Below are 23,103 nucleotides of genomic sequence, written 5' to 3'. Positions count from 1 at the left end.
CTGCATTCATTCCCCCTGATTAATAATCCTTAAGAGTCTATTGACACATGTATTTAATAGAAAAATCCCCATAAAAATGTGTCAGTTTAAGATAGAGATATCTTTAATTTTTTGTTGCATGGGCTGTGTCTCAATCCACCACATCCGCCTACTGTATGTCGGCCTTCCGCATCTGCAGTAGAAGGTAGCCGAGCTACAGCGGTGTTTGTCAGACCATGAGACATCCCAAAAGTCTTCTCATGAAATAGGCTGTAGTGGCCATCTCCATTTTGCTCTACGACCCCCACAAGTGAAGGTAACCCATACAAACAAAATGGAAGTATGGAGGTAGTTTTGTGCCCCCAAAAAATAGGAGGTTAAATTTGACCAAAAAATATCATATTTTCTAAACTTATATCTCCTAGATAAAGGACAGACACATCAAAACCTTACTCCTTATGATTTCTTTTTTGATTGTCTTTTTTGCAATTTATGAATGTTATTCTATGGATTTCTATGGGCTATAGAAGTAAATATATCTTTTGATACCTAAAGGAGTCCTAAAACTCTAAATCGATTAGCTAAATGATCCATTGTATGACAGTCTTAAAACAATTCCATATGTTAGCTTAGTACCCCCCGCCCCACCAACATCTTAGACCTTTAGAGGTTTTTAACTGCCCAACACGAGTCGTGCTAACCCTAAGGGCAGCAATTCAAAAACCAATCCACACTTTACTCAAGTTTTCCCCCCTCAGTTTAGGGAAACAGTACAGGCAAATTAAGTGATTAGATCAATTTCCAGGGTACTGTAATTGCATGTTCTTCTTGACGAACACCTGCGTGTTGACATTGCCCCGCGTCTTATTCAAACAACCTTGTTGCAGTAATGCTTAGGCAGATGTTAGCATTCAGCCATAGCACTCGAGGAGCAGTCCAGATGTCTGCTTCAGCCTGTTCTGGGGAAGAAGTGGAGCAGATTGTAGTGGTGTGTTCGGATAATCAGGATCCATATTATGCCAGAGAAAACACACTCGCGCACTATTGTACTTTCTGGCTCGTTCTCTACCCTTCTGTCCTCCTGCTTCCTATGCTTGGCCATGCGTTCTATGTGATTACTTTAAGCTGTCTCTTTGAAAGAAGGACAATGTGCTTAAATGGGTATTTTAGGTCAAAGAAAGGGCAGCGCTTTTAAACATTGTATCCCTTCGGACACCAAATGTCCCTGAAGAGTATAATGTCGCCCTTATGGTCACTTCATTATAGGTGAGCATACCCAAAGGCCTCTACCCTTGTACCACATTAAGGCCTCTAGAAAACAGAAGTTAGATGCCAAAAAAATACAACTAGGCTGAAATCCTCTGCAGTAGATGCAGCTACAACGGGCACGTCAAAACTGATAATCAAATGTGATTTCTCTCCAAGTAGTCTGTGTGCTTAGTGGTCCCATAGGCTTTTACGGTAGATCAGTCTGTTCTTGTCCCACTTTCCAGCAGCCCCACAGCGCGTTTTCTAGCGAACGTGAGGAAACGGCCCCCCTCTAAGCAGATCCCTAGAGATATCAAACAGTGCTGCCACTCACCTCAAAGATTGGGCGGTTTGGATTTCATCCCTCCATCTTTTTTTCCCTCTATCAGATCCAATCCACCATGCAAATCCAATCCACCCTGCAAATCTAATCCAGTGACAACCATCCATATAGTCACCCATTCGATTCCCAGGGACTACAGATGAAAATGAGCCATCTAGCTATATCTGGTGCAGTGGCATGTTGTACATGGTCCCTGACAAATAAACAAATAAAATACAAATCTGGGACGTCTGGTTTCGGTCTGTGGCCCAATCGCGTTGTTTGTTTTGGTGGAGATCATTATTTATCTTGGTCTATTTACCTCCTTAACCTAAGAAGTCACAGGCTGCAGCCTATTTTAGGAGTGAAATTAGGAGTGAGTTGACACTATATTTGATGCTAAAGATATCATTCCAGTAAAGGGAAGTGAGGAATGGTTATTGCTGCGAGCCCCAGTTGCCTGGGATCAATAAAAATAATGTTGTATTGAGATTCATGACCAGAACTACATTGTTGGGACCGTCAGCGATATTTAGACAGATTTGTGTGTATTAGGTATTTGTTGTGAAATTGTTAGATATTACTTGTTAGATATTGCTGCACTGATGGAGCTAGAAGCACAAGCATTTCGCTACACCCTCAATAACATCTGCTAAACACGTGTATGTGACAAATATCATTTGATTTGATTCGATTTGAGGTCTATGCGATAATTGTGGTGTTCCTCGAGGTCTAAGTGTTGCTCCACGCCATAATTGAAAGTGACTAATTCGGTTGCACATATTTATGTCTCCCACAGGTCTTAGGAAGCCTAATGTTTGGGACTTAAGTGCCTCCAGTGTTTTCAGCAACTGCCATTTAGGAAGGAGAGGCCGTAATAATGGCGACTGTAGCTCGGCTCACACAAAGGCGGCTACACACCACAATAATTGAAAATTAGAGACGACACGCTGGTGTTGGAGTATTGTGTTCCAGCCGAGGTAATTACATTAATACGAAACACCCCACGGCAGAGATCAGAACAGCTGGTGCATGAACGGTACCGCCCCTGGCTTGCCGTCACCACGGTGACGCTTCTGGGATGTGGGCCGTCACCATGAGAAACCATCCCGCAGCCCTCTTGTGTGTCTAGTTAGACCCGTTTTTCCCCTCAACAGGGCAACCGGGGAATTGGGGTGAGGGCTATAGTGGACACTGACTTGGAACGCTATACTGAAAGGCCTGATAGTTGGTCCGGCGCAGGATGCGGGATATACAAACGGTCCATTTATGACACCATTCACAGTAACGGCCTTGTTCCCAAGCTGGCAGTGGGAAACAAGTTCCTGTGTGGCGGTGACTTCGTACTTAATTGTCTCAAACGTCTCCCAAGAGGCCACAGAGCGTAACTTTGAGGTTTACCTGTTGTTCCACTGCCCACGTTACATATGGGCAAGAACAGGCCTCAGGCTGTGTACCATACAGGTGTAGCAGCTCTTGTCAGCATTAAAATAATTCAGACTGCTGTCTGTACGTCTGTCCATCTGTCTGCCTCTCTGCCTCTCTGTTTCCCTCCAACTTCCAGGGTAATACATTTTGTGCCTTTGCTTCATTGAGTGCCTATACAATATTTAATATGTAGTAAAATTACATTGTTTGGCTTCTCCCCCATCCCTTCACTGGTGTTAACGGGGGGATTTCAAAATCTAACTCTAGATAGATAGTAACAAACTATTTTGTTCTTTGAAATATATATATTTTTTTACCGAAGACCTTCATAAACACAATCCAAGGATTTTCTGATAGCGTATATGCAGTGTATTTATTAGACTGTTAGAATGTTTGAGTCAAAATCCTGAGTCAAGATCAAAGTGGGGTCCCTCGAAGCCTGGCTTTTCATGTGAGGCATATAGTACAGGTGCCTCTAGACTCCAGCCATCTCTGCTATCCAGTGTGTGTATAATCCATTTAAACAGAGAAAGAAATGGCTGTCTTTTTTTATTAACACTATGATGCAGCAGCAGGCAGATGCTGTGTGTGCGTGCGTGCGTGCGTGCGTGTGTGCGCGCGTTCGTGTGTGCGTGCGTGCGTGTGCGTGTGTGTGTGTAAAATAATGCACGGTTTGGGCAGCTTAATACCAAATTGCTGTGGGAGTGGATTTATTTACAGACGGTGTATCTCATCTGACCTTCTCATAGCTTCTCCATGTCATAACAACTAAGTGACGAATGGCTCATGTTTTTGTCTCCATCAAATAATTCAAAAGAAATACAATGAGGAGTAATCTGACGCGTAGAATATTTACTCACTCAACAGGCGCACTAGCGCACACACACGCAGACACAAACACACACACACACACACACAATTACTCAATTTCAATAGCTCTCTCAAGGTTGAATAGAACCTGGTCCTTAAATCTTGACAGCGGCCGTCAAGAACGTCATAGACGAGCAATATTCTTTGAATCGGAAGTATGTCCGCCCAACTCCTACACCAAGGACAGGTGAGCACATCCAATGGTTCATCTGATTTAGTCTGAATACATATAGAATAGAGAGACGAGGTGGACTGAAAGGTTGGCCTTGCAATTTGAAACGACCAATTGAACCAGTCTAGCATAAACACTTCATCCCCACAGTCTGTTTAGTTACTCGGGTACTTTATTTCTGTACGCAGAGCAACTCATTAAAGTTCTAAGGGTGTGCGTTCCTGACTTTGGCTTGCCATACGCGGTTAGAGAGGGTTTTGTATCACACGTTCTGGTTTTCGAAGCAATGCTTCGGAGCCCTAAGGAGTCACGGTTTGCTTTTCGAAGGAAGGTTTTGGAGCCCTAATGAGCCAGCGTTTGCCTTCTTTTGTATCTCCGGCTCCCTCTTTCGCTCAACTAAATAACACTCTGACTGCTCGCTCAGCAATGAGGAAGTTCAAAGGACCAATACAGAATGGGAGGCTCAACACACACACCGTTCCAGAGTAATCGAGTTATACTCTTTCAGGCTGTGCTGTACAGTACTCAGGAGAAAGGTCTTTGAAAATGTTGTTTTTTGAGGAATTGCGCTCTAACTTTGTTTTTTAAGCAACGCTAGCAAGTTTTGATTCCGTCCCTGTACGAGCTGTCACTCCCTCTTGTTGCCTATCCTCCCCAAACACACACATTCCTGTTTTATATATCTCTCTCATAACACAAGTTATTCCTTTTCTCATTTTGACTTCAAGTTATTCTGCGAAGGGGTTTGAGTGTGGGCCATGAATGTGCTATTTGTTTCTTTGAAAAAAAATGTATTCTGGGTGGTGGGTCCAGGACATGCTGTCCTACAAATGTCATGGAGAAGATAGAGAACTAGTTAAGGATTTGGACCAGATCTCTTCTCGTTGCGTTCAAATTAGCTATCTGGTGTCTCTGACTGTAGAGTACACATTTAGCTGTCGGTCCTCCAACTCATACATACTGTATTTACATGAAATAACATATTCAACATACATACACATTGACTATTTAGCAGGTTTCTACCCAAAGTGAGCGACAGACAACTGTACTTGTCAGCACTGTCAGTAGTTAGGCTTCATATTATAAGTGTTTGTGTTTGTTTATATTAAGTGTTTGTATTGAGATGTGAAGACCTGCATAAACTCTCAGAGTTAAAGGGAAACTCCACCCAAAAACTATTTTGGTATTTGTTTCATTAGTCCATTGTTGGTATAGTCCCAAAAATGTTTTGCATGTCAGCAATCACGTTTTCAAGATATGTAACTTTCAAAATACAGAAACCTGGCCCATATGATGCATTTTGCATCATATGATGCAAAACAGAGAGAGAGAGAGAGAGAGAGAGAGAGAGAGAGAGAGAGAGTGTGTGTTGGGAAGAGATCCACAAGCAATAAACCACAAAGACAACATGGCATGATATGCTTGAATGGGATTATTCTACAACCTCAGGTAAGAGATAAATGAGAGACTTTACTGTTAACGTCCCTATCAATCCCTCCCCTGTGCTTATAAAGAGTGTTTTTGCGTCATGACTGATGCCTTTATATTCACCAGTGTCACTCTAACATGGAGTGACACTGGAATCGCATGGAATCGCTGCCCGGTATTGTCTTTTTACTGCCTTTAGCATTCTACAGTACTTGAAGACCATTACTGTACATTCAATCAGGCATTTGTTAGGTAGCTTTCTGCTCAGACAGGTCAGACATTCTGCTCAGACATGGTTACCTGCAGGGGAAATAGAATATATTGAATGTGATCAAATGCTTTATAAAAATGAAGGATGGTATTATAGTGACCATAGCGAATCCAGTAGTTGTAGCTATGAATGCCAACATTCAATTATATTAGCATAATTATAGCATGCTCGGCTTTGGAGCATTGCCTTGCTTTGATTCCAGTAGCTTTGCTACGGTGGTGTCAGAAGTGGGATCCTCCTTGTGTGGGTTCAGAGATGTATTCCGGCTGCCTTGTGAATTCACACCAAAATTGTGTTCAACCCCTAAACCTCCACCTCATTTGTGTTTATATTGTCTGACTCTTTTGATCAAAAGCCTTCATTGAACACCATGATTAGATGATCAATAGAATCAAGTGTATTGCTCGGATGGAGCAAAAACCTGCACCCACACCGGCCCTCGTAGACATGTTTGCCCGTCCCTGGTTTAGCTGAACAGAGTGTTGCCTCGGAGCTGGCAACCTAAACAGCTGTGTCAGTGCCAGCTTGCAAACTCCCAGTCACCTGATACAGTGATGCAGACTTCAGTGGACTTTAACTTATGCACTTGTGCGTAATGCAACAGACAGAGGTCTTTAATGATGTCGCTTTGATCATGTAACCATGGAGTTTTGGATTATGGTGAGTTCTACTTCCACTGCAGATACACTATTTAACGTTAGAGGGCCACATGACAAAATACTTTGTAAGTTCTGGGGAAAAGAGTTGGGCTTGGCACGGATTACACAAGGAGGGACATGGATAGTCTACGTGTGTGTTTGTGTGCATGAATTAATGCACACATTGTTTGGAGCATGTCAGCACGTTTGAATACACGTCATAAATCTTAGTCTGAGAGTTTGAAAATTATCACATTTTCTTGAAGATCCTTGTGAGAAACAGTGCTTTTTGCAGACAAAATGGCTGTATAGATTTTTCTTGGCTACATTCGTGCTCTGAAATTAACTCAGCACGTAATTATCATCGCTTACTTGGAATCACCCATGCAAAACCTCCAACAGATGCATAGTTTTTTGGGGGGTTTTTTCACCCTTATTTAACCAGGTGGACCAGTTGAGAACAAGTTCTCATTTACAACTGCGACCTGGCCAAGATAAAGCAAAGCAGTGCGACTAAAACAACACCACAGAGTTACACATGGGATAAACAAACGTACAGTCAATAACACAATAGAAAAATCTGTATACAGTGTGTGCAAATGAAGTAAGGAGGTAAGGCAATAAATAGGCCAATAGTGGCGAAGTAATTACAATTTAGCAATTTACACTGGAGTGATATATGTGCAGATGAGGATGTGCAAGTAGAAATACTGGTGTGCAAAAGAGCAGAATAAGAAAAACAAAATATGGGAATGAGGTAGATAGTTGGTTGGATGGGCAATTTACAGATGGGCTGTGTACAGCTGCAGCGATCGGTAAGCTGCTCTGACAGCTGACGCTTAAAGTTAGTGAGGGAGATATATAGGAAGCCGATTCTAGATTTAACCTTGGATTGGAGATGCTTAATGTGAGTCTGAAAGGAGAGTTTACAGTCTAGCCAGACACCTAGGTATTTATAGTTGTCCACATATTCTAAGTCAGAACCGTCCAGAGTAGTGATGCTAGTCGGGTGGGCAGGTGCGGGCAGCGATCAGCTGAAGAGCATGCATTTCGTTTTACTAGTATTTAAGAGCAGTTGGAGGCCACGGAAGGAGTGTTGTATGGCATTGAAGCTTGTTTGGAGGTTTGTTAACACAGTGTCCAAAGGGCCAGATGTATACAGAATGGTGTCATATGCGTAGAGGTGGATCAGAGAATCACCAGCAGCAAGAGCGACATCATTGATATATACAGAGAAAAGAGTCAGCCCGAAAATTGAACCCTGTGGCACCCCCATAGAGACTGCCAGAGGTCCGGACAACAGGCCCTCCGATTTGACACACTGAACTCTATCTGGGAAGTAGCTGGTGAACCAGGCGAGGCAGTCATTAGAGAAACCAAGGCTGTTGAGTCCGCCGATAAGAATACGGTGATTGACAGAGTCGAAAGCCTTGGCCAGGTCGATGAAGATGGCTGCACAGTACTGTCTTCTATCGATGGCGGTTATGATATCGTTTAGGACCTTGAGCGTGGCTGAGGTGCACCCGTGACCAGCTCGGAAACCAGATTGCATAGCGGAGAAGGTACGGTGGGATTTGAAATGGTCGGTGATCTGTTTGTTCACTTGGCTTTCGAAGACTTTAGAAAGAGAGGTTGAACAGACTAGTAACAGGGGTTGCAACAATGGCGGAGGATAATTTTAGGAAGAGAGGGTCCAGATTGTCTAGCCCAGTTTATTTGTTATTGTTGCTCAGTAAAGCCATTTACCGTTACTGAGGACTCCCACCCCAAACACATGCTCACTCTGGGAGAGAAATGTATGCCCAAAAGTGAGTTGACATTCATTATACATTTCCTAAATTAAGAGCCTAATCAAAAAGTCCTTCACCCACTGGTGCCTCAATTTGCTTTCTAATGCTCTTATTTTCACACTCCACAACCACTGTGTGTGCGTGCGTGCGTGCGTGCGTGCGTGTGTGTGTGTGTTTTCGATGTGCCTGCGTGTGTTGTGTGCATGGTTGTGCCTGTATGTTTTCAAATTCATCTGTAGTGGGCTAAAAGAAGTGAGTGAATTCTGTTCAACATTACTCCCCATGCTTCTACTTAAACCGCCATACTCCATAAACTGCCATTAATTTGTCTGCTTCCTCCTATTCAAGTCCACTTAGCCGACACTAATGCTATTCGTGTCCACTTAGCCGACACTAATGTATCGTGTCTAACATCCAATGGACCTCCTCTTTCTCCACAGCTAAAATAAATGATTTTCATGCCATCCTTAAATGGGTACAAAGTTTCAAACTGTATGTGTGTAGGATTCACTTCATGGATGAATGAGAATGGATGACATCGTCAACCATCATCATTAACCGTCATTATCTGATTTAATCCACTTGGAGCCTATGGCCGCGTTAATTCCTCAATGAACATGTTTTCTGTGTTGGTTTGAATAATCAGAATGCTGCCATAAAGGGAATTATTTAACTGTGATCAAAATGATCCTGTATTGTTACACTAAGTGCTTTAAATCGATAGAGGGCTGTGAGGATAGGAAATTCACTCTGATAGAAATTGTGAATACCAGGTGTTTTGAAATAAATCAGACTGAAAGAAAAGTATGAGTGTGGAATGGAAACGGAAATAGAAAGATTCATCCACCGCAGTTTTTCTTACTTTTTGGATCAATTAATTGTTCAAGGGTACTTTCACACTTGCTGAGCTGTAGTAAATTAGCTGTGGTCAAAAACTGACAAGGAATGTAATACCAAAACAGATTCATTTTAAAACTGAAAGGTAAAATGAGATTTCAGTACTTGTGCACACTGTGAACCAAGACAGAAGTTGAGTCCGACACAGCAGCACTTCTTGTTAACACAAGCATTTCCTCCTCTCCAGCCAGTCTTTGCTGCTGTGGTCTGTTTCCCTTGGCTCAGTTAGCTCCCCTCTCTGACTCACCTACTGTGACTTTCTCCTGCTGAGCCATCCAGCCCTGCTAAGGATGTCTAGGAACCCAGGAAAGGTGGGGGCGAGATGGGGCTGGGATACACAATATGATACTCACTGTATGGCTGGGGTTTGGTGTTAGGGTTAGTTATTTAACCCTTATTTGACCAGGTATGTTAATAGGAACCATGGGAAGGTGGACAAGCTGAGGCTTGACTGGGATACACAGTATGAGACTTATGGATAAGTTTGGAGTTAGGTTTCCTTTTTTGACCACAGTATGTTGGGGTCTAGGAACCCGGGGAAATCAGGGTCTGGGATATACAGTATGAGACTTACTGTATGGCTGGGGTTTTGTTATTTAACCCTTATTTGACCAGGTACAGTATGTTGAAGTCTAGGAACCCTAGGAAGGTGGGGGTAAGATGGGGCTGGGTACACAGTATGAGACTTACAGATTTGGACTGGCAAGCTGGGGTGTTAAGGGATCATTATTTAACCCTTGTTTGACCAGCTATAACACGTTGATATCTAGTAGGAACCCAGAAACGGTAGATGGGGTCTCTGATACAGGTTTGGGCTGGTATATACCTTTTAACATTTTTTTTTTACTTAACTATGTTGGACAGGTACAGTGTAATGTTCTGTAGACTAAGCTTGGGCTTGGGCTTGGTCAAGTTGGGGCTGGGTTTAGACTGGGGTTGGAGCCAGTTGACTGGGCATGGGTTAGCTTAGCAAAGGGAGTTCAGTTTGGACCATCGAATTATAGTGCCCCTCTCTGGTTGTTCTGGGACTATAGTCTGGGGTTTGGACATAGTTAGGCCCTGTTGGGGCTCCCTGATCCAGGCCCATAGTAGGTCCCAGCGAAGGCAGCTCTGGTGCATGGAGGGCTCATTTGGGCAGAGCTTACAGTGGCCCGAGGGAAGAGGCTAATGTTTCAACTACACAGGGAGAGCTGCCTCAGAGTGTCTCTGTCAGAGATGGCGTTAGAGTGTGTGTGTATGTGATGTCGGAGGGTGTGTGCGTGCGTGCGTGCATGCATGTGCGCTTGTACTGTACAAGGAGCATCAAGTGCTGCTCTACCCAAGAAATCTAAGACAGACTACAAAAGTTTGTGAGAGGGAGATGGAAGAAACGAAGCATAAAACATTTAATACTTTTCCATGTGAAGGAGTGGAAAATATGCTCTTCTATGTGTGTTGTATAAGTGAGGTGAGAGTGGGCAAGGAGGAACAAAGCATCAGAGTTTTGAAGAAAGTGATGTTCTATGCAGTTTGAAGAATTAAACCTGTTTCTCTTGATTTTCAAAAGGCACATGCCGAAGTGGATGTGGGGAAGAGGGCATGAGGCTCAAACTATGGACGTTTGCTGTCACTGTTGAAGGACTGGAAGTAGAAATCCTATATTTTGTATGAGGATGGAGAAAGGGGGTCACAAATCACCAAGCTCTGTCCGAAAAAAAGAGAAAAGTGTCATAAATATACCATAAAAGTCTTTGTTATCCCCTTGGCTCAGGAGTTTCTTTCTCTCTCTATGGATGATGGCGTTTGACATGAATACAAACTTGTCTGTTCAGGGTCAGTGAGCAGTGTATGATGGTCAGAGTCTCGCACCCACGCATGCATGTACACACACAAACACACACTAACTAAGGCTGCAGTGTCCTTACCTCCACTTCTATCCGCTGTGGCATATCCTTTGTGCATGGCTACACACACACACACACACACACACACACACACACACACACACACACACACACTTGCATAATGTATAAGAACACACAGTACACCCAAAGTCCCGGTCAAGCCCAGGTGTGGAAGCACCCAGCTGCTGTTGTCAATTGGGTCTTGAGAGGAGTCTGAGCCAGCAAAAACCATAACCCAATGCTTTGACAACCCCTAACAAACGTATAAGTTGTTTCGCTTTTAATATGGATGAGGATGGGAATGATATTGAAATGTTGTGAAGCGAGTCGGTGCCTTTGTCCTCTATGCTGTCAGGTGCACAGAGGGAAAAAGATGAGTAGTAGACCAGGGAAGTGCAGTACGGTACAGTACAAGGTGGATCCGCATCGCATGCCGATACTTTGGCTTGTTGGCTTGGTCCTCCTGGGCAGAAGATGCCCCTAAAGGCCCGCACAGATGATTTTAGCAGTCTTATGCCACGATTTTGCCATGCCAGACAAAATATCCACGTTTTGGGCAAATTCTTCCGACGTAAATGATTGACGGACATATCGGTCTAGGTCTGCCAATGAAGTGCCACTATGTGCGGTCATAGGCTCAGACAAAGTTCAGATAGTGTCATTCACAGAATGTGACGGCAGAGCTGAAGCAAATCGTACAAATTTGGCCAGATTGATATCGAGATCGTGATTTGGTAACATCGCACAGTGTGCGAACATACATGTAATAATCGTAAAAGACTGAATCCAACATACAGTGTGGGAAGGCCTTAAGGACTGGTCTAGGATCAGATTATATAACTCAATGCTGGCTAAGAAGTCATGTGTGTGTGCGTGTGTGTGTGTTACTTGGGGATTTGGCACAGCGTTTACCTAAGTTACATTGGTTATTCCCTTTGCATTACTAAGCCTATCATTTTTATATGTTTCTTTGACAGGAAACTCCTTTCTATCGAGACCTTGGCTCCTGAAGAATGAGCAACCAATGTAAGTACCTGGGTTGAATAAATGGATGAATAAATGAATCAAATGAGTGTCTTGATGGAAGATCGTAGGAACACCATCTCGAATGCAAATCAACAGAGTTAAAACACAGTCCAGTATCAACATTTTCTGATTATTGGAGCTTTCTTTGCTTTGGTCATCCTCCATACCAGGAGAGAAAAGGCAGAGTATTCAAAATGGATGACCCGGGCTGCTTTCAAGGAGCGGCACTGCTTTCAGTCCTAACCTCTCAGGCCTGTTTCCCTGTCCCTTGTAAGGAAGGGTTGTGATGCCAGTGTTCAAGGAAAATCAATCCCCTGTGCTAAGCTGCCACCTGCGGGTTCGGTTCCTGGGTATTCTGAAATTCTCCTGGAATTTCAGTCTGTGTCATCAGAAGTTTTCAATCAAGCCTCAAATGAAATGATCAAGGTCTGTATTCATAAAGCGTCTCAGAGTAGGAGGGCTGATCTGGGATCAGGTCCTATCTGTCCCATTCATTTAATTCACTCCAGAAAGTGCCCTGGTCTGAAAGTTGAAGTAATAATCAAATGAATGCTTCAGTGCAATTTCAGGACTGCTTCAAATCAAATCAAATCATTTATATAGCCCTTCGTACATCAGCTGAAATCTCAAAGTGCTGTACAGAAACCCAGCCTAAAACCCCAAACAGCAAGCAATGCATGTGAAAGAAGCACGGTGGCTAGGAAAAACTCCCTAGGAAAAACTCCCTAGAAAGGCCAAAAACCTAGGAAGAAACCTAGAGAGGAACCAGGCTATGAGGGGTGGCCAGTCCTCTTCTGGCTGTGCCGGGTGGATATTATAACAGAACATGGTCAAGATGTCAAAATGTTCATAAATGACCAGCATGGTCAAATAATAATAATCATAGTAGTTGTCGAGGGTGCAACAAGCACGTCCGGTGAACAGGTCAGGGTTCCATAGCCGCAGGCAGAACAGTTGAAACTGGAGCAGCAGCATGGCCAGGTGGACTGGGGACAGCAAGGAGTCATCATGCCAGGTAGTCCTGAGGCAGGGTCCTAGGGCTCAGGTCCTCCGAGAGAAAGAAAGAAAGAGAGAAAGAGAGAATTAGAGAGAGCATATTTAAATTCACAGGACACCGGATAAGACAAGAGAAATACTCCAGATGTAACAGACTGACCCTAGCCCCCCGACACATAAACTACTGCAGCATAAATACTGGAGGCTGAGACAGGAGGGATCAGAAGACACTGTGGCCCCATCCGATGATACCCCCGGACAGGGCCTTCATATTTTGTCATTTTGATGTGGCTCTCCTACTGTATATGTGTGTGGTGTGTACGTGGTCTGACGCAGCCTGTGGTAGTTTGTGGTGTGTGTAGGTGTGTGTATAGGTGGAAATGTGTGTGTGTGTGTGTGTGTGTGTGTGTGTGTGTGTGTGTGTGTGTGTGTGTGTGGGGGGGGGGGGGGCGGGGGGGGGGGGGGGGGTTGTGAAAATATTGAGTCTGGTTGGTGTCCAGGGACATAAGACCTGGGTCAAGTACCAATTATTTCAAATACGTCAGGACAACTGACATTGATTTAGCTTGCCCGGTACAATGGGACCAATAGAATATTCCCAAAAGTGCAAACGATGTCCCCTTTGAATGCTGACCATCCTCAATCAAGCATACCTAAAGTATATAAAAGTGTTTGATATAATGGATGTGTATTTGACCCAGGTCTGATACAGAATTATATACTCAGCTATCAAAAGACATACCGTCCAGCATTTGAACATATGGAGGTAACTTGCCACAATTTTTGACAGTAGCCTATATTAAAGGATCATAATCTTACGATCAAATAAACATTGAATCCATCTCCCCTCACCCCTGTATCAATTTCTGGTCGGGATTTTGCCTTTCCACTCCACTGCTTTTCACACTCAGATGCTGCTGCATCCACAACATATTCAATGCGTCATTCTTCTCTTGCTCCGTCTCTCCCTCACAGACGACCATGTTGGTCTCTCTTTGATGTTTAAGCTGATCAATGCTTCATGCTCCAGCATGTACACACGTACACAAACACACACACACACACACACACCCACACATACATACACACACACGTATACATACACACACACACACAAGCAAGCACACATGGCCGTCTCATGCTGGGTTGTCCCCCTGCTAGCCATGTTGCTGTAGTAAGTGGATAAGAAGAGGCTTTAATCACACATTACCTCCGAGGCCGACCCATATCCATACTTCTATCTAGTCAGTCAGTCAATGTGTCTTTCCGTTTATCTTGTCTGAGTCTTTCTATCTCTCTGTCCATTTGACCGCATGTGTGTTTGTCTGCCACAATCTATAGTATACAGTGATTCTACACCTGCATTGCTTGCTGTTTGGGGTTTTAGGCTGGGTTTCTGTACAGCACTTGTGACATCAGCTGATGTAAGAAGGATCTTATAAATCAATTTGATTGATTGATAGTCTTTTCGTTGCTGTGTGTGTGCCTGGTCTGTCTATGTCCGTCTTATGTCCCTGTTCCAATCCTTTCAAATGCATCCTTCCTGTTTTCCTTCCTTGAAGAGATCTAACATGCTTCGATCACTGAAAGCGAGGGTTCCACTGCTTTCACCAATCCAGTCATTACTGATCCCTTGATTACTTTCATTGAATGAGCAAGGATGGGTGGGTGGATGGACGGATGCATATTCATACTAATTGAATGGGGCCTTAGTATAAAAACAGCTCCGCAAATGAGGAAGGGAGGAGTAGAAAGAGAATGATGTGATTGATGTATTTGCCTGTCTCCACTGTCGCAAACGGGGAAGTAGGCAATTTCCCTGAATCAGAGCGCAGAACTTCTCTTTCTTCCCCTTTCAATCGCTCCAAATTCTCCTCCCTCTCTCCTCTCTCCTCTTTTTCTTCATTATTCTTTTCATAAAAAAACAACAACAAACAAACAACACATGTGTACCTCAACTGCCCTACATACATACACTGAGTAAAATTAAGATGTTTGATATACTCAGTGTACATGTAGACAATGCTAACTAGCTCACACTGCAGGACATTTAGTCCATCGTCTAAACCAAACCTAAACCATAGCCTAGCTTAGCGCAGCATCCTTAATGTCATCCTTATATGACAAAGCTTGTAGAAAACCTGCTCTTTCATAGACTGACAAGGTGAAAGCTACGATCCCTTATTGATGTCACTTGTTAAATCCACTTCAATCAGTGTAGATGACGGGGAAGAGACAGGTTAAAGAAGGATTTTTTAAGCCTTGAGACAATTGAAACATGGGTTGTGTATGTGTGCCATTCAGAAGGTGAGTGGGCATGATATAAGATTGAAGTGACTTTGAACGGGGTATTGTAGTAGGTGTGTCAAGAAGTGCAATTGCTCTGTGTTTTTCACGCTCAACAGTTTCCCGTGTGTATCAAGAATGGTCCACCACCCAAAGGACATCCAACCTACTTGACACAACAGTGGTGGTGGGTGGTGGTGGTGGGAAGCCTTCCACAAGCTTCCCACAATAAGTTGGGTGAATGTTGGCCCATTCCTCCTGACAGAGCTGGTGTAACTGATTCAGGTTTGTAGGCCTACTTGATCGCACACGCTTTTTCAGTTCTGCACACAAATGTTCTAAAGGATGAGGTCAGGGCTATGTGATGGCCACTCCAATACCTTCACTTTGTTGTCCTTAAGCCATTTTGCCACAACTTTGGAAGTATGCTTGGGGTCATTGTCCATTTGGAAGACCCATTTGCGACCAAGCTTTAACTTCCTGACTGATGTCTTGAGATGTTGCTTCAATATATCCACATTATGTTCCTTCCTCATGATCTATTTTGTGAAGTGCACCAGTCCCTCCTGCAGCAAAACACCCCCACAACATGATGCTGTCACCCCCGTGCTTCACGGTTGGGATGGTGTTCTTCGGCTTACAAGCCTCCCCCTTTTTCCTCCAAACATAACGATGGTCATTATGGCCAAAGAGTTCTATTTCTGGTCCATCAGACCAGAGGACATTTCTCTAAAAAGTACAATCTTTGTCCCCATGTGCAGTTGCAAACCGTAGTCTGGCTTTTTATGGCAGTTTTGGAGCAGTGTCTTCTTCCTTGCTGAGTGGCCTTTCAGGTTATGTCAATATAGGACTCGTTTTACTGTGGATATAGATAATTTTGTATCTGTTTCCTCCAGCATCTTCATAAGGTCCTTTGCTGTTGTTCTGGGATTGATTTGCACTTTTCGCACCAAAGTACGTTCATCTCTAGGAGACAGAACGTGTCTCCTTCCTGAGAGGTATGATGGCTGCATGGTCCCATGGTGTTTATACTTGCGTACTATTGTTTGTACAGATGAACGTGGTACCTTCAGGCATTTGGAAATTACTCTCAAGGATGAACCGGACTTGTGGAGGTCTACAATTTGTTTTCTGAGGTCTTGGCTGATTTCTTTAGATTTTCCCATGATGTCAAGCAAAGAGGCGCTGAGTTTGAAGGTAGACCTTGAAATACATCCACAGGTACACCTCCAATTGACTCAAATTATGTCAATTAGCCTATCAGAAGCTTCTAAAGCCATGACATAATTTGGAATTTGGAATTTTCCAAGCTGTTTAAAGGCACAGTCAACTTAGTGTATGTAATCTTCTGACCCACTGGAATTGTGATACAGTGAATTATAAGTGAAATAATCTGTCTGTAAACAATTGTTGAAAAAATGACTTGTGTCATGCACAAAGTAGATGTCCTAACTGACTTGCCAAAACTATAGTTTGTTAACAAGAAATGTGTGGAGTGGTTGAAAAACGAGTTTTAATGACTCCAACCTAAGTGTATGTAAACTTCCGACTTCAACTGTATACACTCAGTGTAGACATGGGCACTCAGTGTATATATACCTTCACCCACCACTCGCTTGCTTGGCAGCAATTGCCATCATTGCCATGGTATTGGCTCATCCCATCTGAAGTGTTGATAGGTTGACATAAGGCCATTAGGGTATTATGGTGATATCACAGGGGGATTGGTACACGGACTGACCAAGTTCTCTGAGAGGAGAGGGGAACCTGAACCTGTGTCCTCTGATCACACTACTGTAACTGCTGTCACACTGCCAGCCCATTGAAATAGCCCAAACAAGAAACGCAGAACGTGACCTCCGACCCGCCTGTCAAAACAGGAATATCCTGTGGAAGGTCAAGGTTATGTGACTAGGTCAGAATGGCCACCCTGACCCCTGGATGCTGTGGATTGGCTAAGCACTTGTGATCGGCTCGATTCAATCTTATGTAGCAAAATTTTAAATTGTGTTTTTTAATTGGATAAAAGTAGAGACTCAGAGTTTATCATACACTGCAGTTGGGGAACAATGGGAAAGTATTTCTGCTTTGAAAGTTGATGAACTTGTAACCTCACTTTTGAGAAAATGGCCCTTGAATGATTTGGTACAACTACTGGAGAGCTCTTCTTTGTCTACACCCATTGAGCATCGTTCACACCCTCTTAAGCTTTAGTCCCACCCATCTCTTTAAGGATTCACATGTGAGGCCATGTACTAAACAACCAAAGATTTCAAGACTGATGGCTGGTTTATATTACGGGTGTGTTTGTAATCTCGAGTGCTAGAGTGAGTCTGGGCGTTTGTAAATTCAGAGCGCTGTGAGATTGTCCGTTCGTAAATTCAGAGCGTCTCGCTCTCGGAGCGTTAAGAGCACAAACTGGACGCTCCGGCCAATGAGTAGGGTTGATCCAAGCATTTTGACCTCACAAATGGAGTTAAGCACCCAAGCTAACTGGCTAACGTTGGCTAGCTTGCTAGCTACTTCCAGACACAATGTGAGAACAGCTCGCTCTGACAATTTTACTCGCTCTAGCAGATCCCGTTAGGCTGTTTTCATGTTATCCAGAGCGTTGGTGACTGCAACTGTGCTCTCGGAACAATTTAATTACATTTTTTCCCCAACGTTTACTGACACCAGCCATATTCAACAGGTGTTGAGCGTTCATAAATTTGTAATTTATTCTCCACTCTGGCACACTCAGACGAGAATGCTCTGAAATTGGAGTAGATTACCAGAGCAAATTTACCAGCTACGTCAATCGACAGTTGTCGCAGTGATATCATAAACATGCTTCTCCCTCTCTGTCGTGGATGCCATCATTGCCCTTAGTTTGAAGATGTAATCCAGAGACAGGTGTTTTATACAACAGCCTTCTGTGTGTTCTCTTTTCGACTCCGTCTGCATATTGGCAGTCAAACGCCAGGATTTTCTCCATCTCCTTAGCTATCATACTCTAATTCCACTGATTTCAAGACTCGCTCCTACAGAAAGTGGAGAGCAACACTTATGCAGTTCTACTACGTGATAGCTTTCTAAAATTCTGCGTTACAAAGGATTAACTACAGATACTGACCAGTTCATGTTATTGACAGAAGCGTGTTACATGGCAGACCAATCCGAACTGGCAGACCAAGCCAGTTGATGGACAGAGAAACTGCTCTAGTGTGAGTGCTTAGTGTTGATTATTTGGAATGTTGGACTAGGTGTAACGGAATGGTCTTAATTTAATAATGTGCACAGATAGGGTGTTACAGCGTAGAGTGATGCTGCTTTATAATACAAGGGATGTTTTAGCCTTCTGCCTGGGTCTTTCGAGTGTGTGTGTGTGCGTGTGCGTGTGCGCACGTGCATGCATGTGGTGTGTGTGTGTGTGTGCACACGTGCATGTGTCTCGCATCTCTGTATGTCTGTTTGTATTAGAGTTTCTTATCTGCCATGGATCTAGAGATAAGCAGACCCAGCTGTAGCCTAGAACACCCAGCTCTACTGCTCTGCTCTGTGCGCACGGCACTCTGGGATAGCTGCCCATGTCCATTTTATTCCCTGCTATATAAAGACCCACTGTGCAACACATACACACACACAATCATGCTAAAAGTAAAGTAGTACAAGACAACCTCATAACGTTTCTCCAACTTGCCAAATTGTTTACTGCAACATACATCAGGGTAGCCTCGTTTTCTAAAGGGAAGCTCTGTTGAAACAGGGTTAAAGAAATGTAACCTGAGTTCCAATCTGACCGTTATGACTTTACCCTCCTGAATCTGAGTGGACTGGTTCGTTCTGGTGGAAGTGTCATGATGATAGGGTGTTCCGTCCTGTTTCTCTCACCGCTCCTATTCATCTCAGATCTACAAGGGGAAGTCAACAAGGGCATATGGGAAGGAAGGGTGCATGTTTTCAGAGTGGAACCTAGCCCTGGCATCTGCATGTTGTCACCGATGAAAGGCAAACAAACGTGAAATTGAATGGCTAAACCAGCACTGGGCTAACAATCCATTTAAAGCTAAAAGTTTAGCTAGAGCCTCTGTTGTGGGTAAAATCCTGCAATATCTCTGAAATTCAGAATAGGAGCTATAGACAGTGTTAGTTAAATACTATTTCTTTATACCTATGCAAAACGTGCTTATGTATATGCCATACCATGAGGCAAATGACTATCCACCACCAATGTACTTATGTTATACCACTTTCAAATGATCATTAGTTCCATTGCTGGAAAGGTCTCTACCTTCCGTTAATTTACCCAAATGGAATCCGAGGAATTCCATTTTGCACGGCCACACTAACTACTGAAATTAGATCATAACTCAGTATCCGTGTTCGCCTCTTATCTAAAATAACAACTTTTCAAGGGCACGGAACATTCTCCTCCAATCCGTCCCCGCCTTTGCTGGTGAAGCAGTGTGTGTGTGTGTGTGTGTGTGTGTGTGTCATGGTCTTCAGAGATTGGCTGAAATGAGTGGGCCACCAAGACTGGTAAATTTATAGATGTAAAAATAGGCCAGAGCCCAGAACTGACGGCATACAGCCTAATGTAATTAGGAGCTACTGGTGCTTCACACATACACACACACACATTTTATGAAATACACAATCTCAGGAACACATATACACAATCTTGTACAGCTAAGTTTGAGGGGGAACTCAATTCAGTCCCATTCAAAATCACATTTTCCCTAACCCCTAACCCTAAACCTAACCTGTACTCTAACCCGTACTCTTAACCTTACCCTAACCCTAAACTTAACCCAAAAACCTAACCTTAACCCTAAACTTAACCCTAGCTCCTTACCCTAACCCTTAACGTAATTCTAACCCTAACACTAATTCTAACCTTAACCTTAAACCCCCTAGCAATAGCATTTGACCTTTACATTTTTGTTTGTTTGCTATTCTTGTGGGGACTTCTGGTCCCCACAAGAATAGTTAAAAACGTCCGTACTTCACCTGTGTGTCTTATTTCTCATTCTTTCTTCTTCGTCACTGATTTCTCACTTTTTCTCTATTTATTCTTCTTCCCTCTCACCGTATCTCTCTATCGCTTCCTCCATATCTTCCTCCGTCTCTTTCTCTTCCCTCTCACCGTATCTCTCCATCTCTTCCTCCATCTCTTCCTCCCTCTCTTTCTCTTCCCTCTCACCGTATCTCTCCATCTCTTCCTCCATCTCTTCCTCCCTCTCTTTCTCTTCCCTCTCACCGTATCTCTCCATCTCTTCCTCTATATCTTCCTTCCTCTCTCCCTTTCTTTCTCAACCCCGCTTTCATTTTAGATCACATTTTTCGCATTTCGCATTTCCCTTCAGATTGTTTTCATTCAACACATTACCTCTCGTTTACTCCTCTCGCCCTCCTCCCTCCCTTCTCTCTCTCCCTCCTCCCTCCCTTCTCTCTCTCTCTCTCTCCCTCCACCTTCTCCTCTCTCTCCTCCTTCTCCTCTCTCTCCCCCTCCCTTCTCTCTCCCTCTCCCTCCTCCCTCCCCTTTCTCTCCCTCCTCCTTCTCCTCTCCCTCCCTTCTCTCTCTCTCCCTCCTCCCTCCCCTCTCTCTCCCTCCTCCTTTTCCTCTCGCTCCCTCCTCTCTCCCTCCCTTCTCTCTTTCCCTCCTCCCTCTCTCCCTCCTCCTTCTCCTCTCTTCCTCCTCCTTCTCCTCTCTCTTTTTCCCTCCTCCCTCCCCTCTTTGACCCTCCTACTTCCCTCTCTCTCCCTCCTCCCTCCCTCCCTCCCTTTTCTCTCTCCCTCCTTTCCCCTCTCTCTCCCTCTTCCTTCTCCTCTCTCGCCCCACTCCCTTCTCTCTTTCTCTCTCTCTCCCTCCTCTCTCCCCTCTCGCTCCCTCCCTCCTCCTTCTCCTCTCTCTCCGCCTGCCTGCCCTCTCTCTCTCTCCCTCCTCCTCCTCCTCCTCTCTCATTCTCCCTCCCTCTCTCTTCTACACACACACACACACACACACACACACACACACACACACACACACACACACACACATCCCCCTCTCACACCCCTGTCCTCTAAGCCAGTGGAGCAGATGGGGCTCAGGGCTCCATGACTGAGATATGTTCTGACAAAGTACACATCTTCCACACAGCGCTTCTCAGATGTGGCTATACCTTCCATGCTGTGAGGTAACCCGCCCTCAGGCTCCCATGCAGTCTGGATCTGGCAACCTGGAGGTTCCAAGTTTGCTATTGGCTTTAGATGGCCAGCTTGGCTCAGGGTTTGAGTTTGGGATTTACCTGTTGGGGGACATACACCGAGTGTACAAAACATTAATAGCACCTTCCTAATATTGAGTTGCACCCCCTTTTGCCCTCAGAACAGCCTCAATTCATTGGGGAATTTACTCTGCAAGGTGTTGAAAGCGTTCCACAGGGATTCTGGCCCATGTAGACTCCAATGCTTCCCACAGTTGTGTCAAGTTGGCTGGATGTCCTTTGAATGGTGGACCATTCTTGATACACACAGGAAACTGTTGAGTGTGAAAAATCCAGCAGCGTTGCAGTTCTTGACACATTCAAACCGGTGCACCTGGCACCTACTACCATACCTCGTTCAAAGGCACTTAAATCTTTTTTCTTGCCCATTCACCCTCTGAATGGCACACATACACAATCCATGTCTCAATTGTCTCCAGGCTTAAAAATACTTCATTAACCTGTCTCCTCCTCCTCATCTACACTGATTGAATTGGATTTAACAAGTGACAGCAATAAGGGATCATAGCTTTCACCTGGATTCACCTGGTCAGTCTACATCATGGAAAGAGCAGGTGTTCCTAATGTTTTGTACGCTCAGTGTATGTTTGACCCTTTAAAACAGCACATTTCACTGCACCTATTGGTATATGTGACAATATAAATATATGTTGCGTGTGTTCCCTTGTAGCTAAGCAGACACAATGTTGGAAGACTACACTACACAACTGAATAATGGATTATTCAAGTGTACACAGAATTTTCCAGATGTCTCAATGTGTCAAATGTTATTTGTATAGCGCTTGTACGTTTAGCCTTCTGAGTGGGGACCTTATTGATATTAGTTGGTATGGAAGCATGTGGCCGACAATATTCATGTTCAAATGCTAATTGGGTAATGGCAAATCAATAACACAGGTTTTTGACAGATATACGCTACCATCATTTGAGATGTGGGTATTATGTCTCCTGTGGGTAGTTATTGCTCCTGAAAGGTCCATTTGTGGGAGCCACCTGAGACTAAATGAGACACCAATGCCAACCGGATCCTTGAACAAAATGGATATTCCCCCACAAGGCTTATTAGATCCAACAGCTTTCACCTGAGAGACTCTTCGAGGCTTTTAACCTTGGAGTTTATCACCTCTTAAAACAAAGCAGTAAAACAACCATGTCCAGATGGCTATTGTGAACAAAGCAGTCCCACTACAGAGCAGATAAAACTATAATGATGCATTTTACGCCTGTGTTATTGTATTAATAAACTACATTGCCAGGCAACCGTTGTAAATAACAATGTGTTCTTAATTGGCTCGTCTGGATAAAGGTTAAATAAAAAATTAAATGAATTGTATTGTATTCCCCATATTAAAACGGTGTATTATGATTGACCCCCGGGTAGAAGTTGCCGTACGGCACAGATCTAGGATCAGCTTACCTGCGCCAAATCCTAACCTTATCCAATAGGGAGGGAAAAAAAACACAAATGCAAAACCTGACCTTTCTAGTGGCAAATTCATCTTACTTATGAATGCATAGAGTCAGTGTTTTTTGTATTGGATAATGGCACCCCCTAACGGTTAGAAGGGCACATTATTTATATGGTTGTGGATGGCAATGTGGTCAGGTCAGGGATTGG

The 23,103-nt window shown here is 43.8% G+C and overlaps 1 protein-coding gene across 3 annotated transcripts in view; it reads left to right on the top strand.

The window, feature by feature from the left end:
• LOC115208298 (disks large-associated protein 4) overlaps positions 1-23,103 on the top strand; it is a 223,395-nt gene that overhangs the window by 140,934 nt on the left and 59,358 nt on the right. For all 3 annotated transcript variants that reach the window (XM_029776239.1, XM_029776238.1, XM_029776240.1), the window contains exon 3: positions 11,904-11,952. The gene's annotated coding sequence lies outside the window, so the exon portion shown is untranslated. The remainder of the gene's footprint in view (positions 1-11,903; positions 11,953-23,103) is intronic.

The sequence above is a fragment of the Salmo trutta genome, chromosome 14 (genome assembly GCF_901001165.1).
Source record: "Salmo trutta chromosome 14, fSalTru1.1, whole genome shotgun sequence".
Lineage (NCBI taxonomy): Eukaryota > Metazoa > Chordata > Actinopteri > Salmoniformes > Salmonidae > Salmo > Salmo trutta.
The sequence above is the reverse complement of the archived record's forward strand: the minus strand, read 5'-3'. Positions and strand labels throughout refer to the sequence as shown.